The 20,619-nt window shown below is 37.8% G+C and overlaps 1 non-coding gene across 1 annotated transcript; it reads left to right on the top strand.

Moving 5' to 3' along the window:
* Window positions 1-14,232: 14,232 nt before the first annotated feature.
* On the top strand, window positions 14,233-14,338 carry LOC131159064 (small nucleolar RNA R71). The gene has a single exon (XR_009137678.1). It is a non-coding gene; the product is annotated as a small nucleolar RNA R71 (small nucleolar RNA).
* Window positions 14,339-20,619: the final 6,281 nt, after the last annotated feature.

Here is a 20,619-nt window from a genome sequence, read left to right as displayed (position 1 = left end):
TATTCTCATCATTTTTGTATCATTTCCATCATATTTGTTTTCATTTCATCTCATATTGTATATGTCTCAATTCAATATTTTTGTATAAAACATCTCTGTGCATGTCATATAAATCATCATTTCAGTAAAACATATCTATATCTCACATTTTATCATTTCTCTGTAAAAACATATATGTATATCATATTTCATCATTTCTATGAAAAACATATCTATATATCACATATCAATTTATCTCATATTATCATATTTATACCAAACATATTCGTATATCTCATAACATCATTTCTATGTATATGTAGATCTCATTTCATCACATTCCCAGTATAAAACAGTTATTTCATATTCCTCATGCCACACAAATTTAGTCTAATAATCATAATATAATCACAGGGAAAATAACCATATTCTCAATTTCACATACTTTAATCAACCAATTTATTTCTCAAAAATATTTGTTATAATTTATTCCTTTTACCTGCTTACTGAGAGAATTCCTGCGAAAATCCTAAACCCACGCCCACGGTGTTCGGAGCTCAAAAACCCTGAAATCATTTTTTCCTAGTTCAATCAAATCAATCCCAGAATAATACTCACATTCACATTTCCAAGGCTCATATACTCCAAATAACTAGTTAAACTGTAAAACAACTAATAATTTATCTCCTTTACCTCAGCTTTGGAGTGGTGCCTAAAAATCTCAAACCAACAATCTACTCCGATGAACTTGCTAAGGGTTGCTCCTAGGACGTCGTGGTGGTATCTGATCATTGAATCGGGCTGTAATCATATCAAAATCAAAGAGAGAAGGGAGAGGGTTTAGTAGGTTAAGAGAGAGAGAGAGGTTTTTTTTTTTTTTTAAATCAAATGAGCTGCAGGTTCTCCTTTATTAAACACTGCCAGACAAAAATGTTGTCAATTTTATGGCCTCCCACCAAACCATCCACGGTTTGGTCTTTAACCAAACCATTTTAACTATTTCACCCATTTACCCGGTTGCGGTAACACATAACTATCGACGGTTTTTCTGAGCTCCATGAAACCGTCAACGGTTTTGTCTTCACCAAACCAAATTTTTTTCTTTTTTATTTTTTTCCTTTTTTTAATTAATTTAATTTTTTGGGGTCTCTACAATGTTGGTAAATTCAAGTTTAGTTCTTATGGGTAATGATGTTTCTTGTAAGATCATTGACATAGGAAAAGTCAAGATAAAAAATGTTTAATGGTGCTATAAGAACCTTAAATAATGTGAGACACATACTGGATTTAAGGAAGAGTTTGATTTCACTTGGCACCTTGGATTGTAATGGTTACAATTATAAGCCCGAAGGTGGGGTTATGAAAGTATGGAAAGGTAATCTAACGGTGATGAAAGGGAAAAAGTTAGATGAGAATATCTACATATTGTAGGGAACTACTGTTGTACGTGGAGCTGCAGCCGTAGATGTTGAATATGATGAAACTGTCTTGTGGCATATGCGTCTTGAGTATATGGGGGTACATGGTATGATGGATCTACCATATTTGTTATAATTTTTTCCTTTCATAAACCGAACACCAAAGGCATCACTAGAGGGTAAAGTGGCAGAAGAGGTATGGATAGGAATTGCAGTAGACTACCTTGAATTGAAGGTATTTAGGTGTCTAGCCTATGTTCATGTGTCTAGTGAGGAGAGATCAAAGCTTGACCCAAAATCTCAATGTTGCATCTTTTTTTTAGATATCAAAAGGGTGTGAAGGGGTACAAGCTATGGGATCCAGTAACAAACAAGGTGGTGATTAGTAGGGATGTAGTCTTTGATGACAAGGCTATGGTGAAGCATACTTAAGATTGTGATGAACAGAAACAGGAGCCAAAAAACTAAGGCAGAGATGAACATGTTGTACAGGTGGAGTTAGAAGCTTAGGGCAACGACAATGATCATGGTCCTTTGGTTGCAGGGAGCTCTAGCTTAGGAAACCAGTAAGTTGACAATCTTCTTATACAGAGATCTAGATGCACTATCAGACCTCCGCCAAGGTATGGATTTGAAAAGTTAGTATCTTAAGCGTTTTTTACCAGTTGCAACGATCCAACTACATTTCAAGAGGTAATGCATGGCCAGGAGAAAGGTAGATAGATGGGTGCAATGATTGAGGAAATGGAATCACTACATAAGAATCAAACTTGGGATTTGGTGGAGCTTCTAGATGGGAAGAGACCGATAGGTTGCAAATGGGTATATAGGAAGAAAGAAGTAATTTTAGAAAAGGAAGGAGAAAAATTCAAGGTACGGTTAGTGGTAAAAGGGTACTCACAGAAGAAGGGAATAGATTATGATGAAATCATTTCACCTGTGGTCCAACACACTTCTATCAGGATTGTTTTGGGGTTGGTAGCTCATTATGATCTTCATTTGGAACAAAAGGATGTGAAGATGGCGTTTCTTCATGGTGACTTGGAGGAACAAATTTATATGGTATAGCCAGAAGGATTCAGTGAACCAGGGAAAGGAAACTTAGTTTTCAAGTTGAAGAAATCTCTTTATGGGTTGAAATAGTCTCCAAGGCAATGGTGTAAAATATTTGATTCCTATATGATGAAAATTAACTACAAAAGATGTTATTATGACTGTTGCATGTATGTGAACAAGCTTGATGATGATTCTCCTATTTTTCTTGTTATTATATGTCATTAACATGTTAATAGCCGCAAAAGATTTAACTGAAGTAAATCAGTTAAAGGAATTGTTGCGTAAAGAGTTTGATATGAAAGATCTTGGTTCAACCAAGAAGATATTTTGGATGGGGATTCGCTGGGACAAAACTGCAGGGAGGTTATGGTCATTTTAGGGCATTTATGTATAGAAGGTGTTGGAGAGGTTTAGCATGATTGATACAAAACCGGTGTGTACACCTCTAACGAGACATTTTAAGTTGTCTACTTCAAATTGCCCAAGTACGGATAAGGATATCCAGGATATGTCAATGGTCCCTATGCAAGCACTATGGGGAGTTTAATGTATGTCATGGTGTGTACGAGGCCAGACTTGACACATGATGAAAGTGTGGTGAGTAAGTTTTTCTCTAATCCAGGAAGACATCATTGGGAAGCTGTCAAATGGATATTCTGGTACTTACGAGGTACATCGGGTTATGGCATTATGTTCGGTAAGCAACAAGATAGTTCTTTAGTTATAGGGTACATTGATGCTGATTATGTAGGACATATGGATGACAGAAGGTCTACAACAAGTTATGTTTTTACCCTTGTAGGAGGACCTATATGTTGGAGATCCATGGTTCAATTTCTGGTGACACTATCCACAACCGAAGCTAAATATATGGCAATTGCCGAAGTTGCAAAGGAAACTTTATGACTAACTTGTTTGGTCAAAGGATTGGGCTTACAGCAAGACGAGGTTGTGCTGCATTGTGACAATTAGAGTGTTATTTACTTAGCAAAGAATCAAGTGTACCATGCTAGAACCAAGCATATTGATTTGAGGTTCCACAAGGTTTGGGTGTTGATTACTTTGAGTGAGCTTGTATTGGAGAAGGTTCACAAGTCTAAAAACACAGTGGATATTTTGACAAAGCCAATCACTAGTGAAAAGTTCAAGCACTGCCTGAACTTACTCCATGTAATGACCCGAGGAATAATAGTGTTTTAAATAATAAAGAAAAGGGTAAAATGGAAATCGAACAGAAGGAGGTAGCAGCCTTAGTCGACAAACATGGCAGTATAGGCTTGTTGACGAAGGTGTGTCTCGTCGACGAAAAGATACCGAGAAGATATTTGGGCCTCTGAATTTCATCGACAAAGAGGAGATCTTGTCGACGAATTTCCTTTTGACCTCATCGATGAGGTGACGTGGCTCATCAATGAAGGCCAGTATATAAAAAGACCAAACTTCATTTTTTCAGTGGAATTTCGATGCTCGAACCCTCTCTCTCTCCTCCCTACGATTTCTCTTCCTCTTTCTTCGTTTTCGGCTCCGTCGTTTGCCAGATCGACGATCTGAGGCCACCATGACACTCTTGGGGAAGTTCTCTCTAAATCTACCAGACTGGATCGTTGGTGGGAGCGAGTTGAAATTTATCCCTAATTCAAGGTAAGGCTAAATAGTCAGAATTTGGTCTTCCCGTAGTTGTAGGAAATGTTATTTATAGGAAAATACTGAAGTTTAATTCTGATAGTTGTTGATTTCAGGGTATTGCTCGAGGAACCTTGCGGGTGTAGGATGAGTAAATTTTTAGGGAGGTTTCTTCTCAGTGTCAAGTAAGGGAATAAACTAAAGCAGTTATTTTCCATGCAAATTACTATTATTTGTCAGCCAATTAATTTTCAGAAAAACATGTATTATATCTGAATATTACTAAGTAAATGCATATTTAGGAAAATACTGCTGTGATACAGGAATTATGATTTTAGAATGAAATGTATGATTTTATTTAGCAATGTGTGGCATGAATATTATTTCTACATTATACGTATTATATTATGACAATTTTACGAATAAGCATGTTTTCAAGAATTATGGAATAATGCAGTATATGATGATTTTGAAGTACATGATAAATGACTTATTTACTCGGAATGATATGTATGAGATTTTTGGAGCAAGGCCGTATTTACGAAATGTTCGGCGCGATGCCGTATTTACGAAATATTCGATGCGAGGCCGTAATTACGAAATGTTCAGCACAAGGCCGTATTTATGAAAGTATAGAAATGCTATCAATCTATTTATGTTAAATGCTATATTATCATGTACTATATGTTATCAGAACCCAGATGTTAGTTTAGTTCAGTTCAGGAGCACGGTACCGTAGCTATATAGATCAGATATCTATGTTTAGATTTGTGCTAACCGCCCCACGAGGGGGTGGGAGATGGATAATTGATGTGGCTTTTAGTGTAGAGTTGTAGACGTCCACTTGGCAGTCTGGATTAGGGTGTGGTGGGCTCATTGTACTTACACACATTTTTGACTCGGCAGTGATCGGCCAACCATTCTCAGGTCCCGCCTTCGAGCTGGACAACCCATTGTGGGGGGTAATACATGACATTAGCTAGCTATTCATCCTGGGTATATTTTCAGTATTATCAACTATAACAGACTTTTTATGAACTATATGATTTATTAGAAAATACGAAAGTATATAATTATTCAATATGCTATGATGCATGTTTCAGATATATGAAATATACTGTATATGTATAATTGCATTAAATATTCATGTTGTCACACAGCTGTATTTAGTTTTTTTCCCTTCCTAAGAAGTGTCTCACCCCCGAACTTAAATAATTTTCAGGAAACTCAGAAGGACCGGTGGGTCGTGGCCGCCGTTGAGTTTGTTGTGCTACCCTGTTAGTAGGGTAAGTCCTGTACTAGGGTCAGGAGATTTTTGTTGGGGGATCCAATATGTATTTTTGATATTTTGAGGTTATATATGAATACAGTATCACTGTGGATTGTAGTGGGCTCTGGTATTCTATATTTTGTGTTAAAGTGGTGGATGATTTACATTTACTGCCGCCTAGGTTCTGCTGTGTATGACAGGTGTCCCCACTACTCACGGGTTCAGGTTGACTATTTTATTTATTATGTTTTGTTATATGTTAAGTTAAGCAAGTCATTACACTCCATGTCTCCAAGTGATAGAAAGGAGACAAACTTAACCGAGTGGTCCAAGTTCAAGGTGGAGTAGTTAGATATGTTTTTTGAGTTCTCCTAAGGGGCGTATAATCACCAAGTTGGAGATTATTGTATTTGTATGTGTGGCTCTTATACTTAGGGCTCATAAACAGAAGATGAAAAGCATATAGGTTGAATTCTTGAAGAGTGCAACAGTGACTTGTCAACGAATGTCCTGTTCTCGTCGATGAGTAGATACCAAGAGGCTGGAAATTATAGAGTCTCTGAGATACCAAGAGCATGAAATCAGACTCATTGACGAGTGGTCTTCTCTCTCTCATCGACGAGTGGCTTGTTCTCGTCGACTACGAGTGCTCTTGGGCTGCAAGAAAGAATTCAAATTTTGAATTGGAACGTTGAGACGGTCGGGTATTTGGAGGGAAACCTCTTAGGGGTTGTTAAATAGGTCCTTTTAGGCATATGTTGTATATAGAGAGATCATTGTATTAAGTGTATTGCAAACTTTCAATTTCATAGTGAAATATTGGCTGGATTGCACCCGTGGATGTAGGCATTGCCGAACCACGTTTATTCTTGTGTTGTTCTCTTTACTAATTTTCAGATTTACTGGATGTGTATGAATTTGTATTCTTGGTGTTTCATCCCTTGTTGCAAGTTTAATTATTTCGCTATGTATCCTATACTCGATTTGCACAACAAGGCTAGTGACTCACTCGAAAAATGAGCAGTTCGAAAGCTATCTCAAGTATAGGAGTTCTATCGTGTAATATTAAGCCCAAAGGCTAGATCGTCTCCTCAGGGAATGCGTTTTAATTTCAAATTCACGTTCTTCCAATCAAAATTAAATTGCACTGAACTTGGTTCAGATTCGGGATTTCAAGATTGTTTGATTTCATTCTTAACAAATTAAATAACGTGCATTCATTACATTAAAAAGCAAAAATGGAAACCCTAGCCGACTTAAGGAAATACCGGAATACGCACTAATTAAAGATGGTAACTTTGGACACGAAATTAAAACACGCAAGAATGGAAACTTAATCAGACACAAACATGCACTAAAAACCATAACTTTAACACAATTCAAAAACGCGAACTAAAATTAAACTATCAATCAACCTAAACGATAACGGGACACAATAAAAACACGAACTTTGTATGTTATTTTTTTATTTTTTTTATTTTATACCAGAACTGAACCAAACTTCACTAAATTAATTAAATAAACTAAAGCATTAATTAAATCTATCACTAAATAAATAAACAAGTTGCAACAATTTAAAATTACATTTTTCCATAAACTTCAATAAAAAAAAAATAACAATAGTCACTTGAATAATACTAAATAAGCATTTAAATCTAGATCACTCAAGCTTCAAAAAAAAAAAAAAAACAAAAACATAATATCCAAATAAAATAAAGTAAAAGAAAAGAATAGAGAAGGAGAGAGAGAGAGAGAGAGAGAGAGAGAGAGAGAGAGAGAGTAAAATAGAGGGTGGTTGCAGAGGAGGATCTGGTTGCAGCAAGGCTGTTGTTCTGGCTGCTAGAAAATTGCAGCAAGTTGTAGAGGAGGATCTGCTGCTAGCTGGTGTTGGCCGAGAGGCTTGCTGTGCTGGAGACTGGCCGAGAGGCTTGCCGTGCTGGAGACTAGCCGAGACAGTGCTGTGGCCGGAGGAGAGGATGCTACAGAGGATGGAGGGGCTGGTCGTGTGCTCTGAGGCGTGGAGAAGCTTGTTGCAACAGCTGGCTTCGGGTCTGCTGCTGGTATGGAGTGGGATGGGAGTTGTTGTTGCTACTGCTCGTGGCTTTAGTAGGCTGGGCGAAGGAAGGCTGGAGGTTCGGTGGTTCGGATGACTGCTGCTATCGAAAGGTCAAGGAGTTGCAGAGGAAAGAAAGAAAAAAAAATTGAAAACAGAGGGAGACAGAGCAGGGACGAGGACAGGGAAGAATAAGATAGAGAGACTGGAGAATAGAGCAGAAAAAAAAAATAACCGGAGAAAGGGAATAGAAAGGCTAAAGAAAAGAAAGAGAAAGAAGAAGGAGAGGTGAGGAGAAGAAAAAGAAGAAGAAGAGCTAAGGGAAAAATAGGGAAGAGAAGAGGATGATCCTCAAGGAGCTACGCTGGAGGAGTTTAAAAATAAAAGAAAGAAGCCCTACCCGGATAGCACTGACCCGACCCGGCCATGCATGGCCAGGTCACATCAAATATTCATTCAAATATATTTTATTTTCTCATTTTATTGGTTCTCTGTTCATCGCAAATCTGACTTTTCTGGAGCCCGTTTCTTGCAAAACTCAAAACACAAAAGTTGTAGATAATATTTTCCTATTCCTCAAAAAATTTGAATTGCCTCGATCGAAGCTCAAACGGAAAAGTTATGCACGAAATACAAACAGGTGTCGATTTTGATTTCCGGGCATTTTCCTGTGATAAAAAATTATCAAAAATTCATAAATAGTGCAATAAAGTTAAAGAATGATGATTTTGGCACTTTATTAAAATATTGTACAATTTTAGACATTTAATTAAAAATATAAACCGTAAAACCCTAGTTAAGATGCCTAATTACGCAGTTTTGATGCGTAATCACACCCCCCCCAACTAACGTTTTTCTAGTCTCTAGAAAATGACATGAATGAATCTTAGGGTGGTATCTACAACTACATACTCCAGTAATCATGAAATCAATGCACATGCGACATAATTATACCACTTCACATACAGGAACATAACTGAATTTCACACAAGCTCGTTCATATTCAATGCACACGACTCCAAAGCATGTCACTCATGCAAGTTTCTTCGTTTATATGTGATTTGAGAGTAGTATACTCACATAAAGTTAATCAGTTCGAGTATAAACAGGTAAACTCTTGAGGTGTGTGTGATGTGTGTGACTCAATACACCTAGGACACTAGTGGACACCTACAGAACGGTCGCTTTGACTCGGCCTAACTGGTATACCCTCAAGAACACTCAAAGAAAATGGGTTCACTCATCATATGTGAGGAGGAATGTCGCGATCAAACATCCCACATTTTAAAAAGGAAAAAATGCTAAGTATATGGAGTGGACTAGTTTGGAAAAGATCTAGCCTATCTATGAGGTGTTGGGTCCTTCACCCTAGCATCTTCTCACCTACTCGCCATATTCAACTGAGACCACCCTAGATCAACTTACTCACAAACTTGTCATGAATACATCTGGGGCATTAACCGGTTGAAGCATCTTCATACGTGGAAAATATGTGTCATCCTTGACTTTTTGTGATATGTATTCGGACCAGCATGGACATTTCATTTCATGCACATGTGTATTGCTTATTCTTTATTTTCTGTCTTTTCTTGATCAATTAGGACAATCATAACACTTCTTTTGTAATCTTCATACCATCAATGGGAATTGAGCTTGAATAGTGGTCTATGAACTAAGTCTATCTCTAGGGGTGGCTCAGCCTTCACATCTTGAGTAGGCTACAAGACCTAGGTTTCTATCTCCCCACTAGGTGTCACCTCTAGGGTAGCAAATCAAAAACAGAGACTAGTGTATAAGGAATCATCCAGAAAAAAAGAATTGAGTTCTGTGAACTCTGATTTGATATTGATGCTCAAAAGGACGATAAATAGCTCAAGGATATCTCACAAGGTGTCATAGTCGCCACGGGTGTTCTCTCAATGCTCATAGAAAACCCTAAGTGCAATGAATCACGTGAATGTGTTTATTTAGTCTCGTGAGATGCATGTAGATACAGGAAATTATATAGTCAAATTAACACGAATGTACTACCAATCGATTCTTTATGGAGTCATAAGATCATATAGAGAGCAACTACGCATGGTTGACTCAAGTGTATAATTCGTAAGTTATACATGAGTATGTGAAAGGTATACACAATGTTAAGCATGGCATAGTGCAGTGTAATTCCTTCAGTACTCCTCCTTTATTTCTCTTTTTCTTTTTGATTTTTTTTTACTCGGTACGTGTACACAATGTTAAGCTCGCATACCTGCAATTTTCTTAGACCTGTGGCATCATCAAGTGAAAGGTTAATCTGTTTGATAGCCCATAACGCACGATGCTGAATTTCAACAGGTAAATGACATGTCTTACCATATACTAACCTGTAGGGAGACATCCCTAAGTTTGTCTTGAAAGCTATTCGGTAGGCCCACAGTGCGTCAACAAGTTTTTCTGGCCAGTCCTTACGATTAGGACGCACGGTTTTCTCAAGTATTGTTTTGATCTCTCTATTGGCCAATTCAGCTTGACCATTGGTTTGAGGGTGGTAAGGGGCAGAGACTTTGTGGGTTACACCATATTTTTGCATGAGTTTTTCAAAAGGTTTGTTACAGAAATGGGACCCTCCATCACTAATGATTGCCTTGGGCATGCCAAAGTGTGCAAATAACTTTTTAAGAAAACATATGACAACCTTGTGGTCATTGGTTCGACAAGGTATTGCTTCCACCCATTTAGAAACATAGTCCACAGCAACCAAAATGTAAGAATGCTCGAAAAAATGGGGAAAGGTCCCATAAAATCAATACCCCAATAATAAAAAATCTCAAGAGTTAATATGGGGGACATAGGCATTTCATTCTTGGCAATAATTTTTCCTAATTTTTGACAGGCTTCACATGCTTTACAAAAATTTTCAACATCTTTAAACATGGTAGGCCAGTAAAGTCCACTTTGTAATATTTTTGAAACAGTTTTCTTAACGGCAAAGTGGCCTCTACATATCCCACCATGGCAAAAATGCATCACGGAACTAAATTCATCATTTGGAACACATCTACGCACCAATTGGTCAGAACAATATTTGAACAGGTATGGATTATCAAAATAATAATGTCGTACCTCAGCTAGGAACTTACGCTTGTCCTGGGTAAGCCAATGGTCTAGCATTCGGTAGGTGACGAGATAATTCACAATGTCGGTGAACCATGGAGCGCATGACACAGCAAAGAGACGTTCATCAGGAAAGTCATCATTCAAGGGAGGGGACACCAGTACCTCGGGTAGCTGTAACCGAGAAAGATGGTCAACTACAACGTTTTTCACGCCCTTTTTATCACGTATGGTGATATCGAATTCCTAGAGGAGTACAATCCACCTGATCAACCTGGGCTTGGCGTTCTTCTTTGCTAATAAATATTTCAAAACAGAGTGGTCAATAAAAATAATGACAGGTGCACCAATGACATAAGAGCGAAATTTTTCTAAAGCAAAAATAACAGCTAGCAATTCCTTCTCGGTGGTAGTATAATTTCTCTGAGCATCATTCAAAGTACAACTGGCATAATAAATAACCGACGGCTTGTTATCAATTCGTTGACCTAGAACAGCACCAAGAGCGTAATCGCTAGCGTCGGTCATGATCTCAAATGGCAAGTCCCACCGAGGAGGTTGCATGATAGGCGCAATAGTCAAATGTCACTTTAGTGTTTCAAAGGCCTGTTGACAATCATCAGTCCACAAAAATTCAATTTCATTTTGCAACAAGGTACATAATGGTTTAGCAATACTACTGAAACCCTCAATAAAGCATCTATAGAAACCGGCATGACCAAGGAAGGAGCGAATATCCTAGACTGTCTTAGGGACAGGTAACTGAGAAATCAGCTCTACCTTGGCCCTGTCAACTTCTATACCACGCTCAGAAACCAAATGTCCAAGTACTAAACCACTACGTACCATAAATTGACATTTTTCCCAGTTTAGAAGTAAATTCTTTTCCTCACATCTTTTCAAAATCGCAATTAAATGTGTCAAACAATGATCAAAAGACTTACCAAACACAGAAAAGTCATCCATAAAAATTTCACACATATCATCTAACATATCAGAGAAAATACTCATCATACAGCGTTGGAAAGTAGCAGGGGCATTGTATAGACCGAATGGCATTCTGCAGAAAGCAAAGGTGCCAAAGGGACAAGTGAAGGTAGTCTTCTCTTGGTCCTCAGGTGCTATGGCAATTTGATAGTAACCAGAAAATCCATCCAAGAAACAATAAAAAGAATTACCAGCTACTTTCTCTAATATCTGATCTAGGAAAGGTAACAGGAAATGATCTTTTCGGCTAGCCAAATTCAATTTACGATAATCAATGCACATTCGCCAACCCGTTACTTTCCTAGATGGGATCAATTCTCCATTAGCATTTTCAATGATAGTCAAACCAGATTTTTTTGGAACTACCTATGTTGGGCTTACCCATTTGCTGTCGGAAATTGGATAGATGATGTCAGCAACTAATAATTTTAGCACTTCATTTTTTACCACCTCTTTCATGGCTGGATTCAGCCTCCTTTGTGCATCTCGAACTGGTTTAGCGTCTCCTTCGAGGAAGATGTTATGAGTGCAAATGGAAGGGTCGATACCTTTGATGTCAGCAATAGTCCATCCAATCGCTCCTCGATGCTCTCGAAGTACCTGCAATAATTTAGTTTCCTATTCATGAGTAAGGTGTGAAGAAATTACCATAGGGAATGTGCTATCTACTGGACCCAAGAAGGCATATTTCAGCTCGGCAGGCAATGGTTTCAACTCAAGTGTTGGAATTTCTTCTATGGATGACTTTAGAATTTCTGGTAGGTTAATGGCCTCAAATGTAGGCTTACGCCAACTACTTGTATAACTTGCATCAAACATATGAGGACCACTATCTGGGATCTGCTCCTCTGATTCTAGCAATAATTCATCAATCCCTTCAAACTGCGCAAAAGAGTCATTTTTAAATGCGGCATCGATGTCGAGTACCGATAGTAGCTTTGAAGTGTCTAAGTCATCTATCACATCGACTGCATGAGTATCTGCGACATCACTCCCACTTGACATCCTATGAGCATTAAAAACATTCATTTCCAGTGTCATGTTCCCAAATGTGAGCTTGAGGACTCCACTCCGATAGTTAATCAGGGCGTTTGAAGTAGCAAGGAATGGTCGCCCCAAACTGACAAGAGCCTGATAAATGGTGGAAACAGGCTGCTGCATATCCAAAATAACAAAATCCATGGGATAGTAAAATTTGTCAACCTGAACCAAAACATCCTCAACAATACCTCGTGGAGCCTTTACAGATCTGTCTGCCAACTGTAACATCATAGTAGTTCTCTTCAATTCACCTAAACCTAGCTGGTCATATAATGAAGACGGAAGCAGATTCACACTACTCCCTAGGTCAAGTAGAGCTCTCCCAATACGAGACTCACCGATCATGATTGGTATCGTAGGGGACCCAGGATCTCTAAGTTTCTGTGGAGTCTGACTAAGAATCAATGCACTGACCTGCTCAGTTAAGAAAGCCTTTTTCTTCACATTTAATTTCCTTTTTACTGTGCATAGGTCTTTCAGAAATTTTGCATATGCTGGGATTTGCTGTATGGCATCTAAAAGTGGAATATTGATTTTTACTTGCTTGAATATCTCTTGAATCTCCGTATGATACTTGTTCTTTTGTCCAGATGTCAAACGCTGAGGGTATGATACCATAGGTTGGTATTCCTTAACTGGCTCATCCTCTTTATTATCTGACTTTGTTAAACTTGAGCTGGCCTCATCTGATTTTTCTTTTCCTTTATCTATCTCATTTGTCACCTCAAGTGTCGGCGTGGTTGTTTGTTGGTCAGTGGCCATTTCAGGACGGGGAACTTCCTTTCCACTTCGCAAAGTAATAACTGCTTTTGCTGACTCAAATGTATCCCCTGAAACATTGCACTGACTGTTGTGGCTGTCTATATACCTGGGGATTAGGCTAAGGCTGTGCAGGGAATTTTCCTTTTTTCAGGGTATTAAGCTGTGTACTCATCTTGCTTACGGCATCTTTTAGTTCTCCATTGGTCGTAACTTGCATTTGCATGAATTACTGGAGCATGGTTGTCACCTACGCTACACTATCATCAGAAGCTTTCTTTACTGGAATGGGGACTAACGCTGGTTGGAATCCTGGTGGTGTGTAGCTCCGAGAAAACTGTTGCGGTTGATACTGCGGTTGAGGAGCTATGACTGGATTGTATGTCGGTTGCGGAGGCGGTGCATATGATTGAGGTGCCTGCTGATATCGTGAAGATGATGGACCAGGATGATCATTTCTCCATTGGAGGTTTGGATGATTCCGCCACCCGGGGTTGTAAGTGTTTGAGAGCAGCTGATTCTGCGTCTTGTTAACCCAATTTGCCGATGACACCTGATTAGATCTGCTCTCTTACAACGCAGGTAAGAATTGACAATCCTGAGGTCTGTGGTCTGAAGTCTCACAAATCGTGCAAATCTCAATTTTCGACTTTTCAGATTCCATGACTTCCAATTTTTTAGATAACGCAGCTACAAGGGCCTGTAAGCTAGTGTCCTCTTTAACCTTATATCTGCCCCCGCCACTGATTGCTCGGATAGGTTGGGCAGTTACCGATACCCGTTCAGGTCGTGCGTTCCACTGCTGGGCACTCTCAACTAGATAGTCTAAAAATGATAAGTCCTCGTCTGGTTCCTTGCGGAAGAACATCCCATTGCACATAGATTAGACAAATTGTTTGCACACAAGGGTTAAAGCAGTAAAAAAATAATTCACTAACCTCTATGATTCGAAACCATGGTGCGGGCATATGTTTATCAAGTCCTTGAATCTCTCCCAACATGCCTGGAATGTCTCGCCATCTTTTTGCATGAACTGATTGATCTGCTCCTGCAGGTACTGAGTTCTCTGAAGAGGAAAGAACTTATGTAAGAACTCACACTGCATTTCAGCCTAGCTAGTAATAGAGTTAAGGCACAAAGAATTAAACTAGATTTTTGCCCTGTCTTTCAGAGAAAAGGGAAACAAACGTAATTTAATGTATTCATCAGTCCCAGCCCTATTAATGAAAGTGGTGCAAACCATCTCAAAGTCTGTCAAGTGTTGGTATGGACTCTCAGAGTCCATCCCGTGAAATTGGGGAATCACAGATAACATGTCATGCTTAAGAGTGAAATTCGGTGCATCTTATGGTAACACAATGCATGAAGGTGTAGATGTGCGTGCAGGCTGTAGAAAATCTTCAAGTGTACGTGGTGCATGTGCAGCCATAGCTTCTTCAAAATAATGGCCAAACAGATTATTCAACTCAAATTCAGAATCACTCGCAGGACTAATAGGTGAACAGTCAGACTCGGTGCTCTGTGTATTCCTACTGGTACTAGGTGAAAGTCTACACAATCGATTCGAATTATCTCAAACCCAAGGCATCAAACATCACAATCGCCATCAGAAATCCACTAACACGGCAACAGACAAAATTTTTTCAAATTTTCAATTTTCAATTTTTTTTTCATTTTTTTTTCTATTTATAAAAAAAAATCAAAAAAATAATTGGGAAAAAGCAAAATTCGAAATTAAAACTGGCAATTCCCCGATAACGGCACCAAAAACTTGACTCACTCGAAAAATGAGCAGCTCGAAAGCTATCCCAAGTATAGAAGTTCTATCGTGTAATATTAAGCCCAAAGGCTAGATCGTCTCCTCAGGGAATGCGTTTTAATTTCAAATTCATGTTCTTCCAATCAAAATTAAATTGCACTGAACTTGGTTCTGATTCGGGATTTCAAGATTATTTGATTTCATTCTTAACAAATTAAATAACGTGCACATTAAACTCTAAAAGCTAGCATTCATTACATTAAAAAGCAAAAATGGAAACCCTAGTCGACTTAAGGAAATACCAGAATACGCACTAATTAAAGATGGTAACTTTGCACATGAAATTAAAACACGCAGGAATGGAAACTTAATCAGACACAAACATGCACTAAAAATAACGATAGTCACTTGAATAATACTAAATAAGCATTTAAATCTAGATCACTTAAGCTTCAAAAAAAAAAAAAAACATAATATCCAAATAAAATAAAGTAAAAGAAAAGAATAGAGAAGGAGAGAGAGAGAGAGAGAGAGAGAGAGAGAGAGAGAGAGAGAGTAAAACAGAGGGTGGTTGTAGAGGAGGATCTTGTTGCAGCAAGGCTGCTGTTCTGGCTGCTGGAAAATTGTAGCAAGTTGCAGAGGAGGATCTGCTGCTGGCTGGTGTTGGCCGAGAGGCTTTCTGTGTTGGAGACTGGCCGAGAGGCTTGCCATGCTGGAGACTGGCCGAGACAGTGCTGTGGCCGGAGGAGAGGATGCTATAGAGGATGGAGGGGTTGGCCGTGTGCTCTGAGGCGTGGAGAAGCTGGTTGCAGCAGCTGGCTTCGGGTCTGCTGTTGGTATGGAGTGGGATGGGAGTTGTTGTTGCTGCTGCTCGTGGCTTCAGTAGGCTGGGCGAAGGAAGGCTGGAGGTTCGGTGGTTCGGATGACTGCTGCTATCGAAAGGTTAGGGAGTTGCAAAGGAAAGAAAGAAAAAAAAATTGAAAACAGAGGGAGACAGAGCAGGGAGGAGGACAGGGAAGAATAAGATAGAGAGACTGGAGAACATAGCAGAAAAAAAAATAACCGGAGAAAGGGAATAGAAAGGCTAAAGAAAAGAAAGAGAAAGAAGAAGGAGAGGAGAGGAGAAGAAGAAGAAGAAGAGCTAAGGGAAAAATAGGGAAGAGAAGAGGATGATCCCCAAGGAGCTGCGCTGGAGGAGTTTAAAAAGAAAAGAAAGAAACCCTACCCAGATAGCACTGACCTGCATGGCCGGGTCACATCAAATATTCATTCAAATATATTTTTTTATTTTCTCATTTTATTTGTTCTCTGTTCATCGCAAATATGACTTTTCTGGAGCTCATTTCTCGCAAAACTCAAAACACAAAAGTTGTAGATAATCATTTCTTCTTCCTCCAGAAATTTGAATCATCTCGATCGGAGCTCAAAAGGAAAAGTTATGTACAAAATACGTACAAGTGTCGGTTTTGGTTCTCGGGAATTTTCTTGCAATAAAAAATTATCAAAAATTCATAAATAGTGTAATAAAGTTCAAAAATGATGATTTTGACACTTTATTAAAATATTGGACAATTTTGGACATTTAATTAAAAATATAAACTGTAAAACCCGGGTTAAGATGCCCAATTACGCAGTTTTGACACGTAATCAGCTAGCATTCCCTTTCTTTCCACACTGGGTATTGGAATGAAGCATGGCTACTAACTTCTCATTTCAATTGATTCGCTAAACTATGGGGTGTAATTTGCTCGGGCACCTCACACGACCATTCCTCTCCACTATGCTTCTTCTATTAGGGCGATCAACTATCCGAGTAGGTTGTGTGCACCCTACAAAGTGAAGATGAGAGGGACTAAAGTAGGGTTCTAAAAAAAATCCTATAATGCTTAAGTGAGTAGTGTAACTTTCAAAAAGCACACAAAGAAGTTAGGATTTTCATTTTTGTTTACCCTCCTATATAGTCCTTGCTTTCCTATATAGGTGGACATAATAACTATTCCCAAGTAATTGGATTTCTCTCTTTAATTTAGTGGTCTATGTCATGTCCTACATGATCATAGGGAGGTTGTCCCATGCACTCTCACTAATTTCTCGTGTCCATATGGAAACCAATAGTCATACTGATTTTCAACCCATGTAGCCAATTTGGCCCTCAAGCGGGTTCCATCCTTTGTCCATATTTAAATACCCTCATTAGGTCCTAATGCTGACATGACATTTTATAATTAGTGGATTTTAAATCCTACATCAAAAAATCATTCATTACAAGTCTCTCTATTTTGAAGCAAGTAAAAGATAGTTGAATGAGTTACACATAAACAAATTTGACAGGCCTTTTAAAATCAGATTAGAATGAATAAAATAACTATTTGTTGTAGAAAATTAAGTGATTTTTGTAGCTTCAACCTTCTATACACAAATGTGTGATTGCTTGTGTGGTGTAAGTGTATCACATTGCATTGATGGGTTCATTATTGTATGGTAGAATTATAGTGCTTGTTTTATTCACATAGGGTCATAGAAATCCTACATACATAAGATAGTTGAGAAGTTCTCCCACCATTGTTGGATAGGAGAAAAAGAATGAGCACAACAAATCTAGAAAAGAGATATATGAAACAAATTAAGGGCCAAGACAAAAGGTGAAAGACAAGAATGGAGTTAAGATTTTTCAATTACACGAAAATAACACAAGGAAATCATAACCACCACCTCCACCATATTGAATGGGCAACAAAAAGTTTTTGAAAAAAAAAAAAAAAAACAAAGAAAGTTAATTGTAAAGAAGAAGAGGATTTTTATTCTAGTTTCTTAATCCCCACTAAAACAATAATGAGAGTTCAAATCATAATAATAAGTCTAGTAATGCTATCACAGCCTTGACTGGCTTTAAGAATGCTGCTGGACCATTCATTAAAAGGGGAAATCCAAGAAGATGGTGTGGTGTTGTGGTGTCATATGGTGGACGGATTCTTAAAAAAAGGGTGTTGATTTGGATCATCATAAGTGTCATTATATGTCATTGTAGGTAAAAGATGCTGTCAAGGCCCCTATATATGCTATGTGTGTGAGTGTGTTAATCATCAATTACGAGGGAAAGTAAAACCCTCCCAAAACCTCACCGCCCTCCCTTAAGTCATAGATTCCTTTCCATATTTTTACTCCCTTCTTTTAGTGTGCTCTTTTAGATTCCTTCACTCTTTTTCTTTTTTGCCCTAGACTCAAATTGTGGCACATGATACTTGTTCTTTTAGCTATGCAAGATGATAGATATATTAGTGTTTTTTTATTTATTTAATTATTAATCTAGGCTAAATCCCTTCTCATCTTTCTGAATTTTTAAATTTTAAACGTAATGTGAAAAAGCTACAAACTCTAATTATTGGATGCCCTACGAGAACGTATTATTTTTCCTTACTATATTTGATTTGTGAACTAGAACAAGATAGAAATAAAATAATAATTATATAGAAGTATATTGGTTTGCAAAAACAAAAAATTGAGATTATTTTTTGAAAAAAAAAATTCTACAGTAAAAGAAAATATGAATAAACATTCCATGACAAGAATGCAAAAAATTATTGTCATTTTTTCATATGTCTATACTCATTTCCCCCCCCCCCCCACCCCCCTTTTTTTTTTTTTTTTTGGTGAAAGAGAGCGGCACCTCTTAAACTTTATTAGAAAATCCCTTACTTATGGTGGAGAAAAACCGTAGTTACAATTTTGAGACTTCTATACTCATTCCCTTTCCTTTTACTTCATTATGCAACTCGAAAGTACTATTAGAGTGAGATATGGAGACAATTAACTAAATGCAAAAATGACGTCATCTTTTAAAGGCTTTAACTTATAATCTAAATTAAAATATAATGATGTCATTGATACGCCAACAACGTCCAAAAGAACAGTCAAATGTCTTGAGATAAGTGAAGAAGTATAAGCCTCTCTTTTAGGAGGCAATAAAAAAGTTTGAAAATATTATATTCACTGCAATTTAAAAGCAAACCCATAAGATAACATACATAAATCACTCATCTTGTCTTTAAACATAATTGGTTCTCCAAGGATAATAAAGTTGCCATCATTTAGATTAGCGAGCATAAAGCGAGCAGCCCCCATTGCCTGTTGAAACTTGCAATCTAAGATTTGCAAATCAACAACATGGATCATTAGTCTTCCCCCTCCCACCCAAATAAAAGGAGAAACTGTTCATGTAAAGACAGTTGAATCTTTTCTTTTTTTTTCAAAAGAGAGTGATGGAACTTTTAAAGAAAAACATGGTATGATTCATAACTCCTAAAATAGAATATGTGTGTGTGTATATATATATATATATATATATATATATATTGTATGTATATGAAAGTAGATTGGAATTGTGGCATGAGGTTCATGCTTACTCACATAAAAAATTGAAGAAGAAATGGGTTGCTTCAGTGAACAGTCTTCTCTGATTCCAAGCATATATTGTTGCAGATGGGTGCATCATAAGTGGCCAAAAAATGAACATTGTCTATTTGCCTTCTCTTCTAATGTTCTTATCCTAGAAGGGACATTGCTTTGGAATCTGATTTCATAGAAAATTTAGAGAGAATTTTATAATTAAACTTCAATCACACGTAAGTAGAATTAATACATGGGTAGATATACCATTTTCCACTACCATCTCTCCATTTTGCTCTCTCAACAAGTCTCTACCACCAATCATGGGCCTATTGCCTACCCATTTTTAAAAATTAAAAATTAAAAACAACCTTGGCCTAAAGATCAGATGGTATCAATAATAACCACCCTAATAATAATGGCCTTAACCTAATACTAGTTATATAGTACATACCACCAAATGATACGAGAATTCTTCTTACTATATATTTGGTAATATTCTACAAAAATCAAATTTATCACTTGATTTCGTCATGTTTTCCATTTAAGTTTTCATTCCTTTTCTTTTCTTCTCTCATTCCATTCACAAATCAAATATTACGTTAGAATATATGACCTACACTCTAAGATGTAGAATTTCTTTTTATGCTACATCTACTCTTGCCATATCCAAAATAATGACAATAGTTATTTGGTAGAGGCTTGCACATATTTTCTAGAAGGGAGTGAAAATTAAAGAGATTGATAATAATAATAATAATAATAATTCAGTAATTTGAAGGCTGGATCTTTTTTCCCCTGTGGGCTGTGGGGGTAGGGTATAGAAAGCTGAGACCCATGAAATGATGAACGGAGATCATGACATAATCCCATTTGAGCAAAAAGGAGATTAAGGAGTTAAGTAAACAAGCATTATTGCTGATAAAAGGTGCTGATAATGATGATTAAAGGGGAAAAAGAAGGGTCCAGTGATGTAATAAACATGTCGGAGTAGTCATTAGGTAGGGGTCTGGGGATGAAGGAATTGGAATGGGGAGGGGGAATGGAGATGGGGCGAACCAGACTAGTACAGGGATGGACAGTTCACAGTTGGTGTGCGTGAGCACAATCATCAAAAGGGTGATTGAAACCCGCAGGTGGCAGAATGAGACACCCTGTGGGCCATTCGCAGTTCTTTTGGGAGAGTGGGGGA

This window comes from Malania oleifera, chromosome 6 (assembly GCF_029873635.1).
Source record: "Malania oleifera isolate guangnan ecotype guangnan chromosome 6, ASM2987363v1, whole genome shotgun sequence".
Classification (NCBI taxonomy): Eukaryota; Viridiplantae; Streptophyta; class Magnoliopsida; order Santalales; family Ximeniaceae; genus Malania; species Malania oleifera.
Note: the sequence above shows the minus strand (reverse complement) of the source record. Positions and strands in the feature narration are given on the sequence as shown.